The sequence below is a fragment of the Gadus chalcogrammus genome, chromosome 3, assembly GCF_026213295.1.
Source record: "Gadus chalcogrammus isolate NIFS_2021 chromosome 3, NIFS_Gcha_1.0, whole genome shotgun sequence".
Lineage (NCBI taxonomy): Eukaryota > Metazoa > Chordata > Actinopteri > Gadiformes > Gadidae > Gadus > Gadus chalcogrammus.
The window spans coordinates 3290317-3315064 of record NC_079414.1 but is presented as its reverse complement, the minus strand read 5'-3'; the positions used below and the strand labels follow the sequence as shown (position 1 = coordinate 3315064).

General features: G+C 43.0%; 1 pseudogene; it reads left to right on the top strand.

Annotated features, from left to right (window-relative positions):
- Positions 1 to 22561, top strand: part of LOC130378169 (uncharacterized) — an 84019-nt pseudogene extending 61458 nt beyond the window's left edge.
- Positions 22562 to 24748: the final 2187 nt, after the last annotated feature.

The following is a 24748-nucleotide window of genomic DNA, read 5'->3' as shown; positions in this document are numbered from 1 at the left end:
TTTAGCATCTACACGTTAAGCTGAGTCCAATGAGATCAAGCTTGCCCTCTTGCCACACTGTCCTAGACCATATGTACCATGTAAAATACATTTGCTAGAGTGTCATGCTTGGTGTCATTGGACTCAGCTCAACGTGTAGATGCTAAATAATATGTCATTTGTCACAAATTTCTATCGGAAAGTAATCATAGCTGCTCATTATTGATTAAGGCCTCCAATTTCGACAGCTAATTACTACCATTAAACATGTTCGAATATGCTCATGTGTGGCACCATTGCAATCGCCTGGAAGCGTAGATGTTGAAGGACACCTTGTTCGCCCTCTTACGACACCAGGAAGATATTTACATACTTCTGATTGACTAATGAATTGATTCAGCTATTCCCTCAGAAGTCTGGGGTCAAAAGGTCAAAAGCAGCCGACACCACGCCGCTTATGAGACAACAAAAGTTTATGTGTATTCCTCTCATAACTTTTTGTCATTATTAAAGAGAGGCCTGATTCTCCGATATGCAGGTTGGATGGCTACGGTGTAAGTCTGGGAAGAACTTCAGGCCAAAATCTTGCAAGCGAGCCGCTGGATGGGTGCAACAAGATGGAGCACTTGCTGAGTCATTTCCTGTAAGCCACAGGTTGAAGCGTATATGCGTCCTTTGAGACCCCCTTTGATATATAAGAGACCCCAAGGCTTACTTAAATGTTGTCGACTCAGTCACCTATTGCATCACTTCCTTTAGGGCTTCGGCCTCCTAATTGATCATTGTAGTATAATTGAATGCCCTCTTTCATATATATGATACCTCCACCACCGGGACGTGGCAGCAATTCTCCAAATCCATATGGGGAGGGGGGGGGGGGGTGATGCTTGCTGACAGTAGGGGTGTACACTAGACATAAATAGGAAGCAAACTCAGGAGAAGGAATGACCTCTCATAAATATTTATTCAATAAATTGTTTCAAATAACCCTGCCTCGTTAAATCAATGAGCTTGGTGTTTTGCTTTCAAAAATAGGTTATAGAAGAAGTCTAAACTGCACAAAATAAAAACATCCAAGCTGCCTTTTAAGGATACCTTGGAATATCTGTCTATTTTTTAACCATCTGACCCTAGTTTACGACAAAAACAACACAATGGACGGCAGCTCCTTTGCCGCATGGTTTTTAGAACCATGTAAGGATTAGAGGGGGCGGTCGATAGCAACCACCATAGCAACCATGACGGTCAAGTGACTGGATGCAGCCCCGTTGAAAAAAATAGAATACCACTCGACACACTCAGGAGATTAATGATATTTAAATGATTATGAACATGAAGTCTTTATTTGCATGGTTTACATTTCGTTCTGTGTAGCATGGAAAAATCGGAGAAACACTCCCATTCATCACCCAAGTGGGTGCTACTCATTGGTGGTGGTTAGTGAGGTCCCCCCTTCACTGTAGGCGTCTTTGAGTGTTATTAATTATTATTATTCTTCATGTTTAACCTCTGTTTTTCTTTTATTCCTAGTCTGTTTTACATAGTTTTGAATGATGACTATATGCTCTGTAAAGTGACCTTGGGTGTCTTGAAAGGCGCCTCTAAATTAAATGTATTATTATTAGTATTATTATTCAGAATGCATTGGTTTACATTTCGTTCTTTGGAGCACAGATATATTTTATTTATTTATTTATTTTCAGTTTTTGAGGAGGTGCTTCAAAGATGCTAATTTTTCTGCAATAATCCAAAATCCAATGGAAAAACCCGTTGGCTTTTTGTCAAGGGAAACCAGGGCGACGCTCACTTCCGGGTGGGGCAACATACGTCAGCCCTCCACCACGCTATACTGTAAAAACACATGTTCAAGTTGAATGATAATGCATGAATTTATTCTTTATTCTGCCATAGAATTTATTTAAGGGGGGGGGGGGGGGGCGGGGGGCATACAAGTCTTTTGGCAATAGTGGATCCAGATCTGTTCCGGAGCATTTCAGCACCCCGGACAACAGCGCAGGGTTGCCAGGTCCTGCAAAAAACGTCCCGCCCACATACCGTTGAAAATCCACCCAAAATGTCCTAGAAGCAGCCCAAATAAAAAGGATATTCAACCTTGGCCAACGTTTTGAAAGTAATAATAATTGAGGGAATATCTGCAGCGAAATGCATTGTGTGTGTGTGTGTGTGTGTGTGTGTGTGTGTGTGTGTGTGTGTGTGTGTGTGTGTGTGTGTGTGTGTGTGTGTGTGTGTGTGTGTGTGTGCTAGTTTAGCGAAAGCAGCGTCCTTAGCAACCTGACGTCATTGAAACATGCGAGCGAGCCGATAAAATCTTCCTAATAACTATAAAACTAAAGATCATACGTAATCACTGACTAAAGATTATGCAAGTAAAAAGTATGTTTCTCGCTAGAAATGTTATTAGAAACAAGTTCAACGGTGATTCGGTCCTAAAATAGGCCTATTGCATTTCCCATTCGATTAATAAAGAAACCAATCCCGAGATATCCCCGGACCCATGCAAGTGAACGGAGCGTTCCACGGCATTGAGAAGACCCGTTTGATAAAGACCCATAATATTTCTGTTTATGGCATAGATTTCTCCTCAGATTAGGCTAATTTATGATAATGATAAAATAAAAGTAAAAACGCTCGATCAAAGGCCCGGCCCGAGGATAGTGATAACCCATTATTATACGGTATGACTTCTAGATGTCACGTCCGCTCGCGACACTGGACTTGCGAGGCATCGACGGGGACTTCCATTCACATAGCCAAAAACAAGACAATAGATCTATGGTTAGATCAAAACATCAAGACATACAATTCTAAAAAGATCAGATTAAGCAGCTACCCTTTTTTCTTTCGCGGTTTGCCTGAGCAGCGCACCTGCATTTAATAGCCTATATTCGTGAATTGTCACAATTTCTCAGAATCAAAGGTGAAAGTAGAAACGGGTGGCCTAAAGCTGTCATATTGTTCACAATTTTTAACAATAAATGTACTGTACGGAGCTCCTTAAGGGACATTAGGGAGAACGCTCCCGCACAGAACCTTAGTTTGGAAGTCGTGCTGGTGACACGACAAATACTTCCAATTGAAATACATGGGTTTGAAATTTGTGCTTGTAAACACGAAAAATTTGAAAATACGTGATCCTGATCACGTTTCAATAGATTAAATAACGTGACAGTGTCACGTCTTTTCGTGAGACCGGGTTGTACTATAAGTATGTCAACATTGCGCAGACATCTGAAGTCATTGGGACTGTTCAGGAGAAGAGCCCAGTCAGACCTGCTACAAGTGGCTCTCTTCCTGCAGGAGCAGTTGAACCAGTACGGGATGCTTGTTCCATCATTTGATGTGCCAAAGCCCCTCGAATATTGACGCGTTAATTGTTCAGAGGAACCCAGAAGTGGAAATGTTGTTGTCGGGATGGTTTAAAGGGCATGTGGCTGGCCCCTCACATTGCAGCTCTTAAAAGTTGAATACAGCAGTGCATTATGTGTTTAACTTTATACTATGCATTATTGTTCAAAAAACGTCTTACCTCAAGCTGTTTTCCAATTAATGAGCTAAATTGTTTTTATACAAATCAATAAAATATTGTTTTTGTGGGGAAATATAATTGTTGTCCCACTGCCCACATTCGATTTTGTTTTAATATTGGCTGTGACAGTATGTCACATAATTAATGTATTCAAATTTAAAATACTATGTTCATAGTAAAGGCAAACCCTGTCAGTTCTTAAATTATTTAAAATGTACTGACTGTATGTTGGTTAATTGAAATGCCATTTATTAAATGTGATCTTGTCTTCAACTGGTTTAAATTGTCTTTTGTTTTAGGAGCCAGTAGATTCAGTAAATAAAACACAATTTCAGATTTTTTTTTTAGGTGAAAGACAGTTGAACAATTTTTTAATAGTCCATCTTTGTGTCTAAAACAAAGTGCAAACAATATCTGATCTGAAATTACTCATTAAACATCATTTGCATTTTAGTGTAATTGCTAAATATTTTTATGTGACACCAAATTATAAATCAGGAGTAGTTGGCTGTTGGCTGACCTATAAATTGTATTATTAGTCAAAGCACTGTACATACAAGGCTATAAACACTTGCCCCATGCCTTTCAACATTGTTTTTAATATATAATAACAAATAGAGCATAGATTTAATACATTTCGGTTTCCCATTTTACGAGCTGAACACATGCTGATTACAAAATCATTAATCTAAGAAACAATACAGAGATCATATAGTCACATTTAAGACAGAAAATAACAGGTAAACATGTTCAGTGCTGCTATAGTGTCCTGCAGTCAGGTAGATCTGAAGTCAGCTGTCTTTTTGGGAACAGCCTGAAACAAAACAAAGGACATGGCATTATGACTAAAAAAAATCAATCACTTATCACTTACTTGATTGAAAAATTGTAACAAAAAATTGTTTTTCTACAGATATCCTAACTCTTCACAAAAATACTCTTTCTACAGCAGCATTATACTTAATATTAAAGGTGGGTGTGGATGTATGCTCTTAAAAACAGGTAATGTTCGATTGCCTCCTCTGAATTAGTAGGTTGGTGATGGGTAGATTATTTTCGGACATTGCCAGGCAACAAATGTCAAAACAGTCTCATCGCATGGATATGGGCCTCTTGGCAGGGATTCCTCTCTGCAAGCTTGTATTTGCTGATGGAGTACTGCTCTGATGTGGTCTGTAGTCCCAAGCAGGTGGGGAAGTCGGTACATCATTAGTGGTCATCCACTTGGACAAACTGCATTCCTGCTGGGGCGATTTCTGTGGCAGTTCCACAGATGCGCAACTACCTGCAGCTCCCTCTGGGGGATTTTTTTTTTTAATGATTAACATTCAGCTCACACATCTTCCCGAATATCCCATGTTGACTGTATATAACAGTCATTCTGTGCTTCTATTAAAAAGCTCAGCTGAAGCTTGAGCAAGGTTTGAATTTATAGAAATTAAGATGGTGTCTTTATAGGTAAGTCTTTTTGCTACATTTCTTCCCTTACTATCCAAAAAAGCTCAGAAAGAAAGTCAGTTTAAACACAAAAAGGGATATTTTAACTAGAAGACAGCTACTCCTAGAATTGTCCATTAGGACTACCAAAGCCACTCTAGAATGCATTTTAGGAAAAATAAATAAATAATAACACTAGAATTGTGTTTGAACAGTATTTAGAGGAGAGGTACACCTATCCCAGCATCCAAAAACCAGTGCAATGTTGGCCTACAACTGGGGATATTAGTTCTGTTCTATGTAGCCTAAGTCAGAATAATTATGAGGTTAGCCTATAGCACAGTGAAGTATTATAGGTTAGGCTACCATTGCTTTAGCCTAGATATGTAGGCCTATAATAGCCTAAGGTATTTTTTTTTGTAAAGAACATTACAAGAAATGCAGCTCAAAGTGCTTTTCAATGATAAGTGACACACAGAACAACTACTTAGCTAAACAGAAAGAAAGTCATTTTAAAGCATTAGAGACATTTGTTAATAAAAGAGAATATCCATAAAAGAAATAATCAGTGAATAACAAAAGTAGGCTACCTCAATTATATCCAGACATGTGAACTGTATTAGATTTTTGTCGAGTAAGTCCCCTGAGAAGTGGTCCTGCTCCTTCAAATCTTGAAAGATATTCATCCAGTATTGTGCATGGTGTTTTCTTAAAAATCCCCACCATTGTTCAATCCTTTGGGTTATGATTACTTGAGCCGGTAATGTAGCATCTCTCAGAAAACTGGTTCCACTTCATCAAGGAAGAAATAACACGGGGATTGCTACTTGTGGTGTAAGCATGTAGCCATATGACCATACGGGAAAATTCATCGACAGCACCATTAATACATATGCCATAGGGTTTAAGTTTGTTGTATGAATCGACGTGCCACAAAAAGTTTGGACCTGGGTTTATGTAAAGACGACGTCTTAGACAATTACGTTTCCTCAGTTGTACTCCTCGAGGGTCTAGGATTAAGAGCAGGTGCCGTATAGTTGTTTGAGTCACTACCAAGCCTGCTTGGATGCATTTCAGATGCATCAATTTGTATCCGTGAAGCATCCCGTACTGGTTCAACTGCTCCTGCAGGAAGAGAGCCACTTGTAGCAGGTCCGACTGGGCTTTTCTCCTGAACAGTCCCAATGACTTCATATGTCTGCGCAATGTTGACATACTTACATTAAAGGGACTCTGACCTTTGTTGCATTTGAGAATTACAGCACATTCAAATCATCCCGCCTTCCTCCAATGCCCCACCCCCTAAGCGTACAAAACTAAGCGTTATTTTTTAGAGTACTGTAACGACCTCGCCGGTGACATAATGATGTCGAGTCATTTGTAGTTGAAGGTAGTTTTAATTAACCAAAACCAGGTCACTGAAACCCGTAACATTGTAACCAACGGCAGAAAACCGACACAAACCAAACCCCGGTTACCCCGGCAACCCCCAACACGGTCTCACGCGCGTGCAGGCCCCCACCCTCCTGTTCTTCCAAGGCCCTCCCCCAGCTGACCTAATGATTCGCCCCCACGCTGATTGACAAGAAGAACATTACAATACATACACATAGAACAACTGGCATAGCGGACAACGAAATATAATGTAACACATAACACACAAACTATTTAACTGTCCCAGGGTCGCTACAGTACAAAAGTTCTAGACTCCCATGGGTTATGTTTAGACTCCCATGGGTTATGTTTAGACTCCCAGGGGTCATAATATCTACCAGGGGTCTAGTAAACAAGAAGTCCGAAGAAGACGCGTCTGAGTCCGAAATGGGTCCCGTAATCGGACTGAGTGGTGCGGTTGGGTGCCAACGTTCTGGAGGTCTTCCTGTAGCTCCAGAGTAGCGGGACAACGTCGCGTCTGAGTCCGAAATGGGTCCCGTAATCGGACTGAGTGGTGCGGTTGGGTGCCAACGTTCTGGAGGTCTTCCTGTAGCTCCAGAGTAGCGGGACAACGTCGCGTCTGAGTCCGAAATGGGTCCCGTAATCGGACTGAGTGGTGCGGTTGGGTGCCAACGGTCTGGAGGTCTTACAGTAGCTCCAGAGTAGCGGGACAACGTCGCGTCTGAGTCCGAAATGGGTCCCCTAATCGGACTGAGTGGTGCGGTTGGTTGCCAACGGTCTGGAGGTCCTGAGAATCATCCAGGGGAGCGGGACCACTTGGCTTCTGAGGCCGAATCGGGTCCCCTTGTCGGACTGAATGGTGCAGTTGGTGGCCAACAGTCTGGAGGTATTCCTGAGGCTCCAGAGGAGGGTAACTCTGTGAGTCTGAGTCCGAGATGAGTCCCCTAATCGGACTGAATGGTGCAGTTTCAGTACGCCGTGGACCACTTTGGTCTGCCATCGTCAGTCGCTACGGTCGCTACTCGCTACTGTCTGCCGTGGAATCAAAACAAACCCTCTAGTTGAGGACGCGCCTTGATGACGCGGGCCCGAATGCGCCACAAGAAGCAGACGGAAAACCTTATATATCCATGCAGCAAACAGACAGGTCTGTCGGCCAATAAGGTCATTCGGTCCGAAGAATTTTATTGGTTGAAGTTTTCACTAAATATTATGAGAGTAAAATAAATGTTTGTTTTTACTCCTGGTGGGTCTGTCTTGCATATTAGAGTGTTATTACCTTATTAATACCAATTTAACCTTATCCAAAAAAAGTGTAAAAATGCAACAAAGGTAAGAGTCCCTTTAATGCCCTCCTCACTTTTAAGGAACATCCATATTTCCCAATGCCTCAACCCGAGCAGGAAATAAAATACGATAGCATCGGATAGCGTCATCTTTGCCGGCCAATGACTTCAGATGTCTGCGCAATGTTGACATACTTATATTAATGCCCTCCTCACTTTTAAGGAACATCAATATTTCCCAATGCTTCAACCCGAGCAGGAAATAAAATACGATAGCGTCGGATAGCGTCATCTTTGCCGGCCAATGACTTCAGATGTCTGCGCAATGTTGACATACTTATATTAAAGGCACCCAGTGCAACTTTATGTAAACATTCAATGAAAAATAAACATTCAATTTCTAGTCTTTTTTACACGTAGTAAGTTTCAATAACTCCATACCATTACTTATCGACATTCAAGGAGCAAAGATGAGACGTCGCTGTGTGGTGAGAACTGATAGAAAATCATAAACAACAACAATCGCCGGTGGGGAGAAGCCATTTTTCCATTGACTGGAAGCCTGCTTTATTTATTGTAGGTTACAAAAAATAAAGAAAATGGCGGCATTGTTGTTGTTATCGATTTTCTATCAGTTCTCACCACACAACAACGTCTCATCTTTGCTGCTTGAATGTCGGTATGTAATGGTATGGAGTTATTGAAACTTACTACGTGTAAAAAAGACTAGAAATTGAATGTTTATTTTTAAGCCTCGAAAGTTGCACTGGGTGCCTTTAATGCCCTCCTCACTTTTAAGGAACATCAATATTTCCCAATGCCTCAACCCGAGCAGGAGATAAAATACGATAGCGTCGGATAGCGTCATCTTTACCGGCTTGCAGCTAGCCAGCAACGTTATTGATGAATGAGAGGCGTGATCCTTTTCTCGTAAACGAGATCCTTCTGTCGTAAATACGATATCTTATCTCGTAATTACGGGATACTTCACCCATTCTGAACCGGCGTTCTATCATTATAAAATCGTTATTGTAATATAGAAAAAATAATGTTTTTACCTCAGTCTAACCCAGTCTTCCCTTGGCCCAGCTTTCCTGATCAAATTTTCTCCCGAGATGGCGGCAAATGACGCGTTTGACGTCAACTCGGTAAAACTTTGCTTGCCTGCTAGAAGGGCCGAGGACTACAAACAACTGGTTCCACAAATTTGTGAGCCCTCCAATAAGGAATGAGGGGGGGCGGGAGCTTGTGTACGAGATGAAAACACAATGGGCCCTATCTTGCATCCGGCGCAAGTGACTAACGCCCCGTGCCCACTACCTCCGTCCAACCCGGTATCACGCAATTGCGTGCTCCTGCGCACGAACGTTAATCTATTGAAGCGTGTTCCCGAGCACGATAGTCCGACTTTTTGCGTGTTACACAAAACGAAATGTAAACCAATGCATTCTGAATGGGAGTGTTCTTAGACAATTAACGTGCTCCACAAAACGGTACGAGAGAGAGAGAAAGAGAGAGCGGGAGGGACAGAGAGAGAGAGAGAGAGCGAGAGAGAGGCTTCAGAAAGGGTGTGCGCAGATAGTACAGTGCACCCTAGTTATGTTTATGCCAAAACCTATATATATAATTAGGCTGTGGAAATTGCAATAAGTTAAGAACACAACTTCGCACGTTGAGCACACAGCCGTGTGACTCGTTTATTTTGTAAAAAAGAAAACCGGAAAACAAAGCGTGCTGAAGGTAAACAAATCCAGCATGGTCTGTGACGTCATGAGACGCACGTAATCCTTAGGGACCGCGATCCCTGAACCACCAAGAACGTAATTGACATGCAGTAAACAACAACACAATTGAAAGAACAACACATAACGAAATACTGTAGGTGAATTATGTTACGGTCACTACAAGGCTATAATTATATTATTTAGCGTGTAATGAGACAATCTATAGCCAAATTGTCGAAGATGCCCGAGAATCTTCGGGGATATCAGCATGGGAAATCGGCGAATCAGACCCATGAAGGGGGGGGGGGGGGGGGGGGGACACGTTTGTTGAGGGGGGGGGAGACACGTTTGTAGGGGGGGGGGCACGCTCGACAACGAGAGTTGGTTTTTATTGAACGCTCGACAACGAGAGTTGGTTTTTATTGAACGAGACTTCAACACGGAACAGCTGCACGAAACGATGGTCACGTCACTCTCGGTGACGGTGTCGACAATAATGAACACACGAACAATGTTAATAGAACAACACACAACCACATAACATCCCGAACCCATTAACCCCACTTAATCCTAACAACAAAACAAGTTAACAAAAGCCCCATTTGTCAACTGAGAACCCCAATTCCCAGAATCCCCCGCGGCTCCGGAACACGGCGTAGCTTATATTAATCTTTATTATCTGAATGGGAAATGCAATATTTTAGGACAGATACACCATTAAACGCGTTTCTAATGACATTTCTAGCGAGAAATGTACATTTTCCTTACATAATCTTCAGTCAGTGAATGTGTATGATCTTTATTAATCTTTATTATCTGAATGGGAAATGCAATATTTTAGGACCGATTCACTGTTAAACGTGTTTCTAATAACATTTCTAGCGAGAAATATACTTTTTACTTGCATAATCTTCAGTCAGTGATTGTGTCTGATCTTTAGTTTTATAGTTATTAGGATTTGATCGGCTCGCTCGCATGTTTCAACGACGTCAGGTTGCTTTCGCTAAACTAGCAGCTCACGTGCTTCCTGCGTTTGTGTTATTAACTGTTACTGTTACTTTATGTAACTTTTAATGATATCATCTTGTTAGAAACACGTATATCTGAGAGCCAACCCAGTCGCCAAAAGCATACGTTGACAGTGTACTTTTCGTGAACACTGGATTACGTCGCATTTCAACATAAAATAGCGTGTTATACACACACACACACACACGCACAGACACACACACACAAGCACACACAATCACACACACACGCACGCACAGACACACAGACACAGACACACACAGACACACACACACACACACACGCACACACGCACACGGTGCATTTCGCTGCTAAAACAACAACAAAAAAATATTCCCTCAAATATTATTAATTTCAAAACGTTGGCCAAAATGGCCAATAATATCATTTTTTATTTGGGATGCTTCTAGGACATTTTGGGTGAATTTTGAACGGTATGTGGGGGCGTGGTGCCGTCTCCTTTTGACCTTTTGACCCCAGACTTCTGGGGGAATAGCTGAATCAATTCATTAGTCAATCAGAAGCATGTTAATATCGTCCCGGTGGCGTAAGAGGACGAACAAGGTGTCCTTCAACATCTACGCTTCCAGGAGATTGCAACGGTGCCACACATGAGCATATTCGAACATGTTTAATGGTAGTAATTAGCTGTCGAAATTGGAGGCCTTAATCAATACTGAGCAGCTATTGATTTGCTTCCCGATAAAGATTAGTCACAAATGACATGTTATTTAGCATCTACACGTTGCGCTGATGACACCAAGAACCACACTCTAGCTAATGGTAACATGTATTTTACATGGTACACCTAGGTCTAGGACATGATCTCGGTGTAGCAAGAGGCCGAGCTTGATCTCATTGGACTCAGCTTAACGTGTAGATGCTAATTAACATGTAATTTGTCAAAAATCTCCATCGGGAAGCAAATCTATAGCTGGTCATTATTGATAAAGGCCTCCAAAATCGACAGCTAATTACTACCCCGAAACATTTTCAAATATGATCATGTGTGGCACTGTTGCAATCGTCTCGAAACGTAGATGTCAAAGGACACCTTTTTTGCTCTGTTGCACCACCGGGAAGATATTTTCATACTTCTAATGGATTGATTCATATTTTAAGGTTCTCGGAGTGAGACTTTAAGTGGCTGCAGCAGAAGTGTTGAGACGAAAGATGATATCAAGAGATTTATAGAATATTCCCATTCACATTATGATTCTTCATCGTAACATCCGACCAAACATCCTTTACATTCACAGAGCGAAGATTATGAAAGTCCAGGCTCAGCAAGTCCTCCATCTCGTTGCACCTGCACCCAGCGGCTCGCTTGCAAGATTTTGGCCTGAAGTTCTTCCCAGACCTACACCCTAGCCATCCAACATGCATATCTGAGAATCAGGCCTCTCTTTAATAATGACAAAAAGTTATGAGAGAAACACACATTAACTTTTTGTTATCTCATAAGCGGCGTGGTGCCGGCTCCTTTTGACCTTTTGACCCCCGACTTCAAAAACGTGGCCACAGGCCAGCTGTGTCTACACACCTTTAGCCACAAATGTACACCTCCATCCCACAAAAAATGGGGACTAGAAACTAACCTCTGTCTTATGTACATTTACTGTACTGTTGGAGGTCACGCCCCTTTGCCGACCTTTTCGAGATAGCTAGGGATGCTAAAATGTTTACACACATTTCCCGGGGCCCCGTGTACGACATATCCGAGATTTGGAGTTCTAGCCCTTAGAGAACAAAAGTTTTCCCAAATGGAGTGTCATTTGGACAAAGCCCCTCAGAAGTGTAGCCTGCAAGGCCTAATGGTTCAGAATGTGGTGGAAAAACAGTTTTTGAGATAGGAAGGTCCTACCGCCCTGAAATTTTAATACCTTATTCTAGGGCCTAACTGGGACCTAAACTTGGCACCGAAACTTGGCCCGGTCGGACCCCGAGGGCAGGCCCCCCCTTCCTGCCCTCGGGGTCCGACCGGGCCACACGAACATTGTTCGTGTGTACATTATTGTCGACACCGTCACCGAGAGTGACGTGACCATCGTTTCGTGCAGCTGTTCCGTGTTGAAGTCTCGTTCAATAAAAACCAACTCTCGTTGTCGAGCGTTCAATAAAAACCAACTCTCGTTGTCGTGCCCCCCCCCTACAAACGTGTCTCCCCCCCTCAACAAACGTGTCCCCCCCCCCCCCCCCCCCCTTCAACTAACGTGTCCCCCCCCCCCCCCCTTCATGGGTCTGATTCGCCGATTTCCCATGCTGATATCCCCGAAGATTCTCGGGCATCTTCGACAATTTGGCTATAGATTGTCTCATTACACGCTAAATAATATAATTATAGCCTTGTAGTGACCGTAACATAATTCACCTACAGTATTTCTTTATGTGTTGTTCTTTCAATTGTGTTGTTGTTTACTGCATGTCATTTACGTTCTTGGTGGTTCAGGGATCGCGGTCCCTAAGGATTACGTGCGTCTCATGACGTCACAGACCATGCTGGATTTGTTTACCTTCAGCACGCTTTGTTTTCCGGTTTTCTTTTTTACAAAATAAACGAGTCACACGGCTGTGTGCTCAACGTGCGAAGTTGTGTTCTTAACTTATTGCAATTTCCACAGCCTAATTATATATATAGGTTTTGGCATAAACATAACTAGGGTGCACTGTACTATCTGCGCACACCCTTTCTGAAGCCTCTCTCTCGCTCTCTCTCTCTCTCTCTCTCTCTCTCGCTCTCTCTCTCTCTCTCTGTCCCTCCCGCTCTCTCTTTCTCTCTCTCTCGTACCGTTTTGTGGAGCACGTTAATTGTCTTAGAACACTCCCATTCAGAATGCATTGGTTTACATTTCGTTTTGTGTAACACGCAAAAAGTCGGACTATCGTGCTCGGGAACACGCTTCAATAGATTAACGTTCGTGCGCAGGAGCACGCAATTGCGTGATACCGGGTTGCTCCGTCAGTTGACCGTTGCCCATTGACTTTGAATGGGGACGGACGCGCAATGCATTGTGGATCCGTCCGTTCAGTTGGAGCGTTCGCCAACATCAGAAAGTTGAAAAATTTTCAACTTTTTCGGCAGCGACGGTTCCGTCATCCAATCAGATCGCGTATGCACATTTAAGCACTGTGACGCGACTCGGGCTCTGACGAAACTGGAAAGCGGGAAAGCGGGTAATCTTTTTTACCCTTTTTTTTTTTTTTTTTTTTTTTTTTTTTTTGTCTTGTTTTTTTTTTATTTATTTCTTATTGCTTATGTTTATTTATTTATTTATTTATTTATTTATTTTTTCCACAATGTCTTGTTTTTTAAAAAATGTATGATGACTATATGCTCTGTAAGGTGACCTTGGGTGTTTTGAAAGGCGCCTCTAAATTAAATGTATTATTATTATTATTATTAATCTTGCATCGCAACAAGCAGGAAGAAGCGGGAAGAACCCGGCGAAGCGATTTGATTGGCTGACGGATGCCTCTGCAAAGACTACTCCCCCATCCGTCAGCCACGCCTTCCCACGTCCGTTGACTGACGGTGCAGTGGGCACGAGGCGTTAGTCACTGGCGCATGTGTCGTTGCTAGTTTACAACTGGCGCAGAGCGTTCTTTTCCCACCACCGCCACTCGCCGGTAAATTAGGGATTGATCATGCGCCCCAAGGGGCGGTTCGGCGGAAGGAGGAGGCGTGTTCTGGCGCAAACGGTATTTTGCCGTTTCTGAATACCATTGCGCTACTGACCAGGAAATACCTGATTTAAAGTCAGTGGCGCGTTGTTCAGATGCTATTTTAAGGGCGCATGCATACATGCGCATGCGATGCATACGGATTGCTTGTGCACCTCAGGCATACACTTTGCTTCTCCCATCTACCTATCCACACATTCTTGGTAAATTATTTGGGAAAGAACAGCTGATGCAGCGGTAATAAGTTGTACTTTTAAATCAATGCATCTGCAAACACCGCACAGCAAACACATATTTTCTTGACAGAGACATCGTGTAGGCCTACATGCCCATAACTTTTAGGATTGATGAGTATTTGATCGTGAAAAACGCTCTAATCCAAAATACAAGGTTTTTGAGGAGGTCTGCTGTAAAAAACTTGTATAAGGCTATCCCTTATACACTACTTCTACCCTTTGATGCATTTGTTGTTTTGACACATACCCAAGTGGAGGGTGCACTGTACTATCTGCGCACACCCCATATCCCAATTGAAAAGCAATGGTTTGAATTTTGTTCTGTGTAGCACAAAATAAGTCGTACTCTGGGGCACGATTCAATGGATTACTTTTCGTGAGCATGAGAACGAAATGTTTTTGAGGTGGTCTGCTGTAAAAAATGATGCACTTATTGTTTGGACCCAAACATAAGTAGAGGGTGCATTATACTATCTGTGCACACCCCTTCTGAACTCTCTCTCTCTCTCTCCTCATGCATCGGTTTACATTTCATTCTATGTAGCACGAAAACATCGGAGAAACGCTCCCATTCAGAATACATTGGTTTACATTGCGTTCTGTGTAGCACGAAAAAAGTTGGAAAATCGTGCTCTGGGTCACGATTCAATAGAGTAACGTTTGTGCGCATGAGCATGAAATCGGGCAATATCGGGTTGGCATGTATATGTATAAATGTGTATGAGTATCACAGCGTGGATAATAGCTTCACAGCAACAACAAAAACTCTGGAGATAGAAATGATTGGACAGGAGTAAGGAAAGGAGAAGATGTGGCGATGAGGAGATATGGAAGGAAGTGGATATGTTGGCTCAGTGTCCACAGCGACAATTTAGACGTTAAACAGTGATGGCGAAACAGATAGGCTGTATCTGTGTGTACCCAGCGGCGCAGGGAGGCGGAGGCTCTGAGAAGCTCCACCCTCCAGGAGGCTGAAGACAAGGCTGTAGACTGAAGGGTATGGAGACGGAGGGTTAGCGTTTTGTATGTTTCTGCTGTTGATTTCACGCCTCTTGAATTCCCTCAGGCCACTAAACTTGAGTCGTTGGTGTTGCCGGGGGAGGCGGTTGGGGGGGGGGGGGGGGGGGGGGGGGGGGGGATTAATGTATTCCAGTTCATATTAATGAATATCATTTTTTTATCTATTTTTAAAAGTCACATTAGATCTAAATGTGTCTTCACTAATCCTAAAAAAATAGACTGCTTTAAATGCACATACATTTTGCACCCTTTGAAATATCCCTGACACAACAACCAACAAGCCTCAAACCAAAGCCCATAATGACGTTAAGCTTTAAAGTTGGCACATCTGCAACATTTTCCTTGATAGTCTGACATCAATTATGTAACAGCGAACCCATTATGCAACTGCTGGACAACACGGCTCAAAAGACAATTATACAATTATGAAAGAAAGGGTTTAGGCAAGGGAAGGAAGATGAGGAGCAATGAGGTAGAGGAACAAGGAAAACAGGAGAGTCCTGGACATGGAGTGAACACAGGAGAGTGTCCTGGACATGGAGTGAACACAGGAGAGAGTCCTTGACATGGAGATGGATGAGGACAGAGAGAGAGCCAGAGAGTTAGTGCCAAGGAGAGACATCCAGTCCCACTCCTGAGGCCTTAGGTAGGGTGACCAGATTTGAGTTTGTGAAAAAGAGGACACTTCGTCGCGGGGGGGGGGGGGGGGGGGGCGAAAACATGGGTATTTTTTCTTTAGTTCGTCCTTGAACTTACATTTACGTTTAGGCATGGCTGCAGACAGTGGCGATCCTAGGTCCAATTGCGCCCCGGGCAAGATTGTGGGGGGGGGGGTTTCAGTGAGGGTTTCATTCCGTCTATACACGGCACCTTCTCAACGAGCACATGAGATCGGTCGCCCAATGACAGACTCTCTCTACAGTCAGCTCGCGCAAGAAGGTGGAACGTAAGGGAGATACCATTTCCAGAACTTGGAAGGCCGTAATAACCATAGACATATACAATGGTAATAACTAGTAGGTTATGTGAAAGACCCAGAAACACAAATATGCGACGAGGCAAAAAAAAATAAAAAGATAATAATAACAATAATATATATTTTTTTTTTTTTTTTGCGACGAGGCAAAATACCGGACGTTTTTGGAATCCCTGCCGGACGCATTTTTTAGGTCTCGAAAAGAGGACATGTCCGGGAAAAAGAGGACGTCTGGTCACCCTACCTTAGGACATGGACAGTTTGCAAGGGCTTAATAAAAAAGACCCTTCCTTATAGTCAGATGCTGGCATTAGAAAAATGAAGGGACCAGGATGAGGATGATGATGGAGAGGATAATTTCAAACAGAGGCCATTTTTATCCAAAAGGGTGGAAGAGTTGAAAACTAGGGAGAGCTGAAGCAGAGAGAGAGACATCTTTTCACTAGTGATACATTTGTTTTCGTGGTTCAGGAGATAGGATGGTTCTTTGATTTTGTGTATGGAAATGTGAACACCATGGAACTAACAACATTGAAATATTATAGTTTGAAAAGAAGGTCAACTGAATATATTTTTTATTTTGAATTCACCTCTTTGATATTAAAATAGGCCATTTCAAGTTTGACCATTTCAAAAACACTAGATCACCCGTCGACTCCATTTTGTTTTCAAGACTCGATAAGTTGATTGACGAACACAGAGCTTGTGTGTTGCTGACGGATGTCACAATCTCTGTGTTCGTCAATCTACTTATCGAGTCTTGAAAACAAAATGGCGTCGACGGGTGATCTACTGATGGTAGAGGCTGTGTCCCAATTCATAGGACGCATCCTTCGTAGACCGCGTCCTTCGAAGGATGCGGCCTCTGTAGACCGCGAAGGACACTCCGAAGGCCGAAGAAATGGGACGGTCTAGTCCACGGAGCATTTCTGGTTTACGTAACAAACCGTTACCGCCCTTTCACTTGCGTGACCACGCGCTGCTCCTGTCACCTAGCAACCCTGACAGCTGATCTGACCTGTTAGTAAACAGAAGTTAAACCGGACAGCGCGAAAAAAAGAAACCAACTAAAATTATTATTGATCATTATGTTTTTGTATATAGTAGTTTTATAATAATTGTAAATAGTCACATGAATGTTTGTTGTAAATAGTTTTATTGTTGTATATATGTTTTATAAGTTATATACGAATACATTAGTCAATACAAAAAAGTTAGTAGGTCTAAGGGTTTTAATAAATAGTTAATCAAAAAAGTTAGTTAAATAAGTTAATTTCAATAAATATGTAAATAATAATAAACAATGTGTTAAATATAACAGACCATAAATTATTTGTCCACCAAACGCTCCAAAATTGAGAAAAACCTATCCATTCTTTCCCTGCTCTCCTGGGCTCTTCTCTCCTCTGCCTCCCTTTGTAGCCTCATGTCCTCCTTTATTAACTGGAACATTTACATTTTACATTTACATTTAGGGCATTTAGCAGACGCTTTTATCCAAAGCGACTTACAATAAGTACATTTGTCATAAGAAGTGCATCAATATATCGCTGTCGGTACAGAAAGGATGTTCATAGAACCAAGGGCAAGTACCACAATCGCTAGGCTAACCAATTCCCCGTGTTACAGCCATGATAGCAGCTACTGCAGTTGCTACACAGTTAAGTACAATAATACAATACAATACAATACAACACAGTGTACAATGGTGGCCAGAAGGGGGAGGGTGGCTATGCAGTCGAGGTGGACTCTGAACAGGTGAGTCTTGAGTCCTTTTCGGAAGATAGTGAGCGACTCTGGAACATGTCTTCCTCTCCGTCCCTCTTTCTGGACCGTGGCCCTCGCTGTCTTTCCTCCTCCTGATCCTTGTCCTCCACCTCCTGATCCACCACTGCTGTACTTGGCCCTGGTGTGTTCTCAGGGATGGAGGCAATTAGGACAGGGGGGTTGGTGGAATGCCTCTGTCCCAATACCTCATCCATGGGGACAAACCAGGGCCAAGTTGCAGCACCGGGTTTCCCACCTACCCCTTCTCCTGACCCTGGATACTTGCAATCCTAAGGCAGAGGAAATCAATCATGGCAGTTAACAACAACAGCAGTATCAAAACAAATTTCAGCAAAAGTGTTTATTAACTTGCATGGTTAAAACAAATAATGTATATTTAAAAATACATGTACATACTTTATTTATTTATTTTAAATTGTCCCATTTTTTCTTTGCCTGCAGGGGAGTCACCTTCCCCTGCAGGCCTATTTTCTCCAGAATTGTCCTAAACACAGAGACATTATTAATCAGAGAAAACAAGAGACACATTTATCAATCGTGTTATTAGCCCATGTTAACAATAGGCCATTTATAATATATATATTTGACCATCTTGTAAAGGTTACATCTAAATTAGCCCTCATCCTATATGAAGCCCATAATAATAAGACAACCAGTAGAAGTCAAAACACCCTTTTTCTTTGTGTGTTTTTCTAGTGCTGTCTAGTACTGATGCGAGCTGTGACTTTTTTTGTCTTTCTTTCTTTAATAACCCAAAATAGGACATTGTAGTAAACGATTTCTGGGGATGTTGTATCTGTCCTGCTGTTTAATGAGGGCTAATTTAACTAACCTTTACAAGATGGTCAAATGTAGATATATAAATGGCCTATAATAATTTTTATAAACTAACTTACGATATAAATAAACGATTGTTCCTTTACCCCCAAGCCACACTTGCTGAGTATTTCATCCCGGTGAACAGCTCATCGTTCTCCCCCCTCAATAGAATAAATCGAGCAGTATGCTGCTGGCCCCCTAAACCAAAACCAAATGTTAGAATTAGTTTTGCTTTACACTACCAAACAAAAGCAGCTTAAATAGCAAAATAACCAAGTTAACTGTGTAATCAATCCCAACGTCTGTAACGTTACGGTCTGAAAACCAGGGTCCACAACCTGTGTTCGCGTTGGTCCATTTATCTAACGTTACAGAATAGCAAATTATCTATATAATCGCCACAATTTCGGTAAATATAACCATTTTAACCTCTTAAATTTGAGACTATAGGGCTTAACGGGTGTTCTTAGTTAACGTTACAGCGTCACTAACTGTAACGTTACCTTACTTATATTGCCTATTACTTTAATGAAAAAAGTTTTAAAGGCCCTTGTATTTTTAACATTTGTATCGTTAAATACTCGAGTGACTAGAAACCAAATACTTACATTTAAATGCAGAACTTAACTTAATCTCCATTGATTGAATGCGCAATGAATCTTGGGAGGGATACGTTGGGCCGTGAAGGATCTTGGGATACGTTGGGCCGTGAAGGATACAGCCGATGCATCCTTCAAATCCGGGAAAAGAAGGCTGCATTCATAGGCCGCATTTGAAGGACCCTTGGAATTGGGACAGCACTTGGCGCGACGCTGTGACGCAAACGGCGTCGAGGCATCCTTCGAATGCAGCCTTCGAAGGATGCGTCCTAGGAATTGGGACACAGCCATTGTGTGTATAAAACTGAAGTGAAATGAAAATTGAGCGGAAGTAAGTAGGTGGGCGGCGCCAGGCTAGGACTGGCTGGCTCCGCTTGGCAAAAAATAACATATTTGTGAATAAATGTTTTGAATTCTGAATACTGGACATGGTGAGCTTAAAGGCCGGTCTACAGAGAGAACAGGACCTGAACTAAAACCAGGCCGGTCTACAGAGAGAACAGGACCTGAACTAAAACCAGGCCGGTCTACAGAGAGAACAGGAACTGTACTAGGACCAGGCAGGTCTACAGAGAGAACAGGACCTGAACTAAGACCAGGCCGGTCTCACAAGGCTACAGTTCATGACAGGACACGATTCGAATAATAAAGGAGATTGAAATAATACAAACACAAAATACATAGTGGAAATACGCAGATGCAAATATGTAACATGACTCCTGAATGCAGGGGATGTTGGAGTAGGAGGAAGTTGCTACCATCCCCTTAGAGGGAATAACAGACGCCTAGATGTCAGCAGGACCCATCATGGCATGACCGATTCCCGGCTAATATCCAACATCGCCCAGGTAGTGTGTGTGTGTGTGTGTGTGTGTGTGTGTGTGTGTGTGTGTGTGTGTGTGTGTGTGTGTGTGTGTGTGTGTGTGTGTGTGTGTGTGGGTGACAGAATTAGCACATTTTTTACGACCGCGGCTATGGAGCCATTCCATCATCATACGTAACACACACACAGACACACACACACACACACACAAACACACACACACACGCACACACGCGCGCGCGCCCTCTGAGAGGGAGTCAGTCATGTCACGTCCAGCCTGTGTGTCCTTGGACAGGATTGTTGATTATTCTCTCCATGGCGCTTTCCAGGCAGTCCATTCTTCCATCACCTCCCTCCTGTTTCCCTCCGTCTTCATCAAAGTTTTGTATTTTCATTTTCAATTTCATTTCATGGGCAGCACCCACTCTCTCTCTCTCTCTCTCTCTCTCTCTCTCTCTCTCTCTCTCTCTCTCTCTCTCTCTCTCTCTCTCTCTCTCTCTCTCTCTCTCTCCCTCTCTCTCTCTCTGTATATATATATATATATATATATATATATATATTATATTGCTGCCCATTAAATTGATATATATATGTGCAATACAAAAACATTTATCTTTTTTTTCCGCATACAGTTAAATATATATATACATATATTTGGTATATGTTAGACGGTAACCCATTACCTGGAAGACAATATGTTAGGGGAGAGTACTAACAAACCAACTCCAAAACTCCAGAAACCACAAATGGTGGAAGGTTGGGCTTGGGGCTAGCAACCCCAACTCGCAAAATCCTACATGTTACAGAAACGTAGATGAAAACTAAAAAATCTCAAAGTCTTGGAAAGGAAGACTCTTCCCAAGCTAAAGAAACAATGACGACAACATTGAAAACCGCAAGGAGACAGTGCGTCCGAAGCTTCTTCTCACCCCTAGACGACCCACCACCATAGCAACATGGAACGTAAAGACCATGTATACAGGAGGAAAGACAGCTGTGACAGCAGAGGGGATGAGGAGGTACAATCTATCCCTCCTTGGTCTGGGTGAAACCAGATGGCTTGCGAGCGGAGAGTCCATACTGTACTCCGGGCACCCAGATGACCCTGCACCACATACAGAGGAAGTAGCATTCATGCTTTCCAAAGAAGCTTAGAGGGCCCTTATCAGCTGGGAACCCATCCACTCAAGGATCATCACAGCCAGATTCCATACTACACACAAGAAAATAAAGCTCCAGGTAGTACAATGCTACGCCCCCACCAACGACGCAGCCGATGAAACCAAGGATCACTTTTTCAACCGACTATACCACATACTCCAGGCCAAGAAAGAAAAGGACATAATTATCCAGCTGGGAGACATGAATTCCAAGATGGGAGGAAACAATAATGGCTACGAACTGGTAATGGGAAGACATAGAGTAGGATCCATCAATGAAAATGGAGAAAGATTTGCAGCGGCTTGTGCAGACAACAACTTGGTCATCGGTGGGTCCATTTTCCCATCCATAAAGCAACTTGGGTTTCTGCTGACCATACCACAGATGATCTGATTGACCACATCTGCATTAGCCAAAGGTTTAGGCATTCATTGCTGGATGTCAGAGTTAGAAGAGGAGCTGATGCTGGATCTGACCATCACCTGGTTACAGCAAGGATCCAGCTGAAACTGAAACGCATGAAACCCAGACTAGGAAGCGTCAAATTCAATGTACAGCAATTTCAGGATACAGGCACATCGGAACTCTACCAAGTCACTTTACACAACCGGTTCCAAGCACTACAATTACTACAACACCAGGAAGCAGAAACCCAAAGATCACATGCGAAAAAGTGGTAGGGAGAAGGAAAACAAACATCAAACCCTGGCTATCCAATGAAACGATCATGAAAGTGAGTGAGAGAAGGGGGAGGTAAGAGGTAATAATCAGAAGTAAAACCAAAGCAACAAAGGCAACAGTGCAGAAGGAATATCAAGCAGCAAACAAAGAAGTGAAAAAAAGTTTCAAAAGAGAAAAAAATAAGTACATTGAGGATCTGGCAGGCAGAGGTAGCAGCAGGAAAGAACAACCTCAAGGAACTCTACCTTACAACAAAAAAGCTCACAGGCAAGTTCAAACAAACTCAAGTACACATTAAAAACACAGGGAACATTCCTCTTAACCAAGGAAGACCAACTAAAGAGGTGGACGGATCACTTTAGAGCACTACTTAACAGACACCCCCCTCAAATAACAGCAGCGATCCCACCAGCCGCAAACCTGTTGGCGATAAACTGCAACCCCCCAACAAAGACTGAAATCAAGAAGGCCATAAAGGCCCAGAGAGGAGGCAAGGCAGAGGGACCGGATGAGATACCAGCCGAAGCCCATGCTTCACCATCTCATGCAAATCATCTGGGAGGCAGATAATGTCCCGCCAGATTGGAGAGATGGCAACATTATAAAGATTCCAAAGAAAGGGGACCTCAGTGGGTGTAAAAACTACAGAGGAATAATGCTGCTTTCAACACCAGGGAAGGTGCTCAACCGCATTATAATCGAGAGACTCCAAAAGGTGGTGGATGAGAAACTGAGGGAAAACCAGGCCGGCTTCAGCAAAAGTAGATCCTGTGGAGACCTGTCTTAGTAAATTTCATAGACTTTGAAAATAATTTTGACAGTGTGGATCGGGAGATGCTGTGGAAATTGATGGGGCACTATGGCATCCCACCAAAGTTCATCAGCATCATCAAGAACACTTACCATGGGATGCAATGTCAAGTTCTCCATGAAGGATGCGTATCAGAGGCCTTTGAGGTCCTGACTGAGGTGCGGCAGGGATGGTTGCTTTCACCCTTCCTCTTCCTCCTCTGCATAGACTTGACTATGAAACAGGTAACAAACAGCCGAACCGGCATACAGTGGAGCCTGACCGAACAGCTAGAGGATCTGGATTTTGGTGAAGATTTGGCACTACTTACACACACCCACCAACAGATGCAGGACCAATCACACAAACTACGCTCGGGCTCAAAATCAACTCATCAAAAAGTAATGTGAATCAAGAACAAGAACAACACACCAATAACCATGGATCAAAACCAGCTAGGATGTAAACAGTTTCACAGACCGTAGGAGTTTAATTAATATAGAAGGAGGATCGGGGGGCGGGGGGCAAAGCCAGAATTGGGAAAGCAAGGACAACATTTAGCATCTAAAATAAAATCTTGAAAACAAAAAACATATCAGTCAAGACCAAGCTAAAAATATTCAACTCAAATGTCAAATCCACTCTACTTTACGGATCTGAAACCTGGAAGACAATCACCCACATACTTAACAAACTACAGACATTCAGCAACCGCTCTCTCTCTCTCTCTCTCTCTCTCTCTCTCTCTCTCTCTCTCTCTCTCTCTCTCTCTCTCTCTCTCTCTCTCTGCCTTCAAGCTGAGGAGATTGTGTTTTTGAAACTTTCCATGTCCATGAAGCCTGTTATTTGTGTTGGAGGGTAGACATGCTCATCGGATGTAGGGCTGCTGTCGCCAGCTTCTTATTATAACCCTCATCCGGGGAAAGGGTTATTCCTGAAGTGGCCTGAGATCGTGAAAACCTTGTTGTGACAACAACAGGTTCAGTAGTCTGGAGGGCGGGTTATCTTTTCTGAAGCAGCAGCTCATTGGCTGCTGTCAGATGATTCAAGTCGGGAGTTTATTGGTGCCTGCAGCCAAAAGATTTGAGGCCAAATAAGCGGTGAAGAAACCCTAAAGACACGGCCATGTTCAACATTTATCAATCTCCTCTCAGGGTGGGAGGGCTGGGCCCGGCTGAACCTTGGCAGGAGGCTCATCCAGGCAGGGAGAAGCAAACAGCTTGAAGGATTTCCGCTTGTAAAGATCAGTGGCAGACAAGTCAGAAAACTGGACAGATTTTATTTTTGATGCAATTACAAGTCAAAGCTGGCCAAATTTGATTGGATAATGCTGCGAGTTGACAACCAATCCTATTAGGGGAAAACATGGTGGCGCAGACCAGCCTACCACAGGGAGGCTCTTTAATTAGAAATGGCAATCAGAACACTCTGTTTATCAGCAGGGTTCTCCGACCTAGAGGATCAATGTGTGTGTGGTCTGCAGGCCTGCCCCTCCGTGAACCGTGTTCTTCCTGTAAAAGCAGTGGTCCAGTGGGGGGGAGTACGTGGCCCTGCTACGCTCCAGCAGCTGCTGGAGCTATGCTCCAGCAGCTGAGAACACCACACACTGGCCCTCATTTATCAAACGAGCGTACGACAGAAAACGTGCGTAAAATGGATCTACGCTCATTTCAACGTTGAGCTTGGCATTTATCAATTTGAACGTGAGCGCAGGCTGCGATGAAATCTCACGTCAGGTCTGAGCTCGTGTACGCAAGTTTTTTTGGCGCAACACACG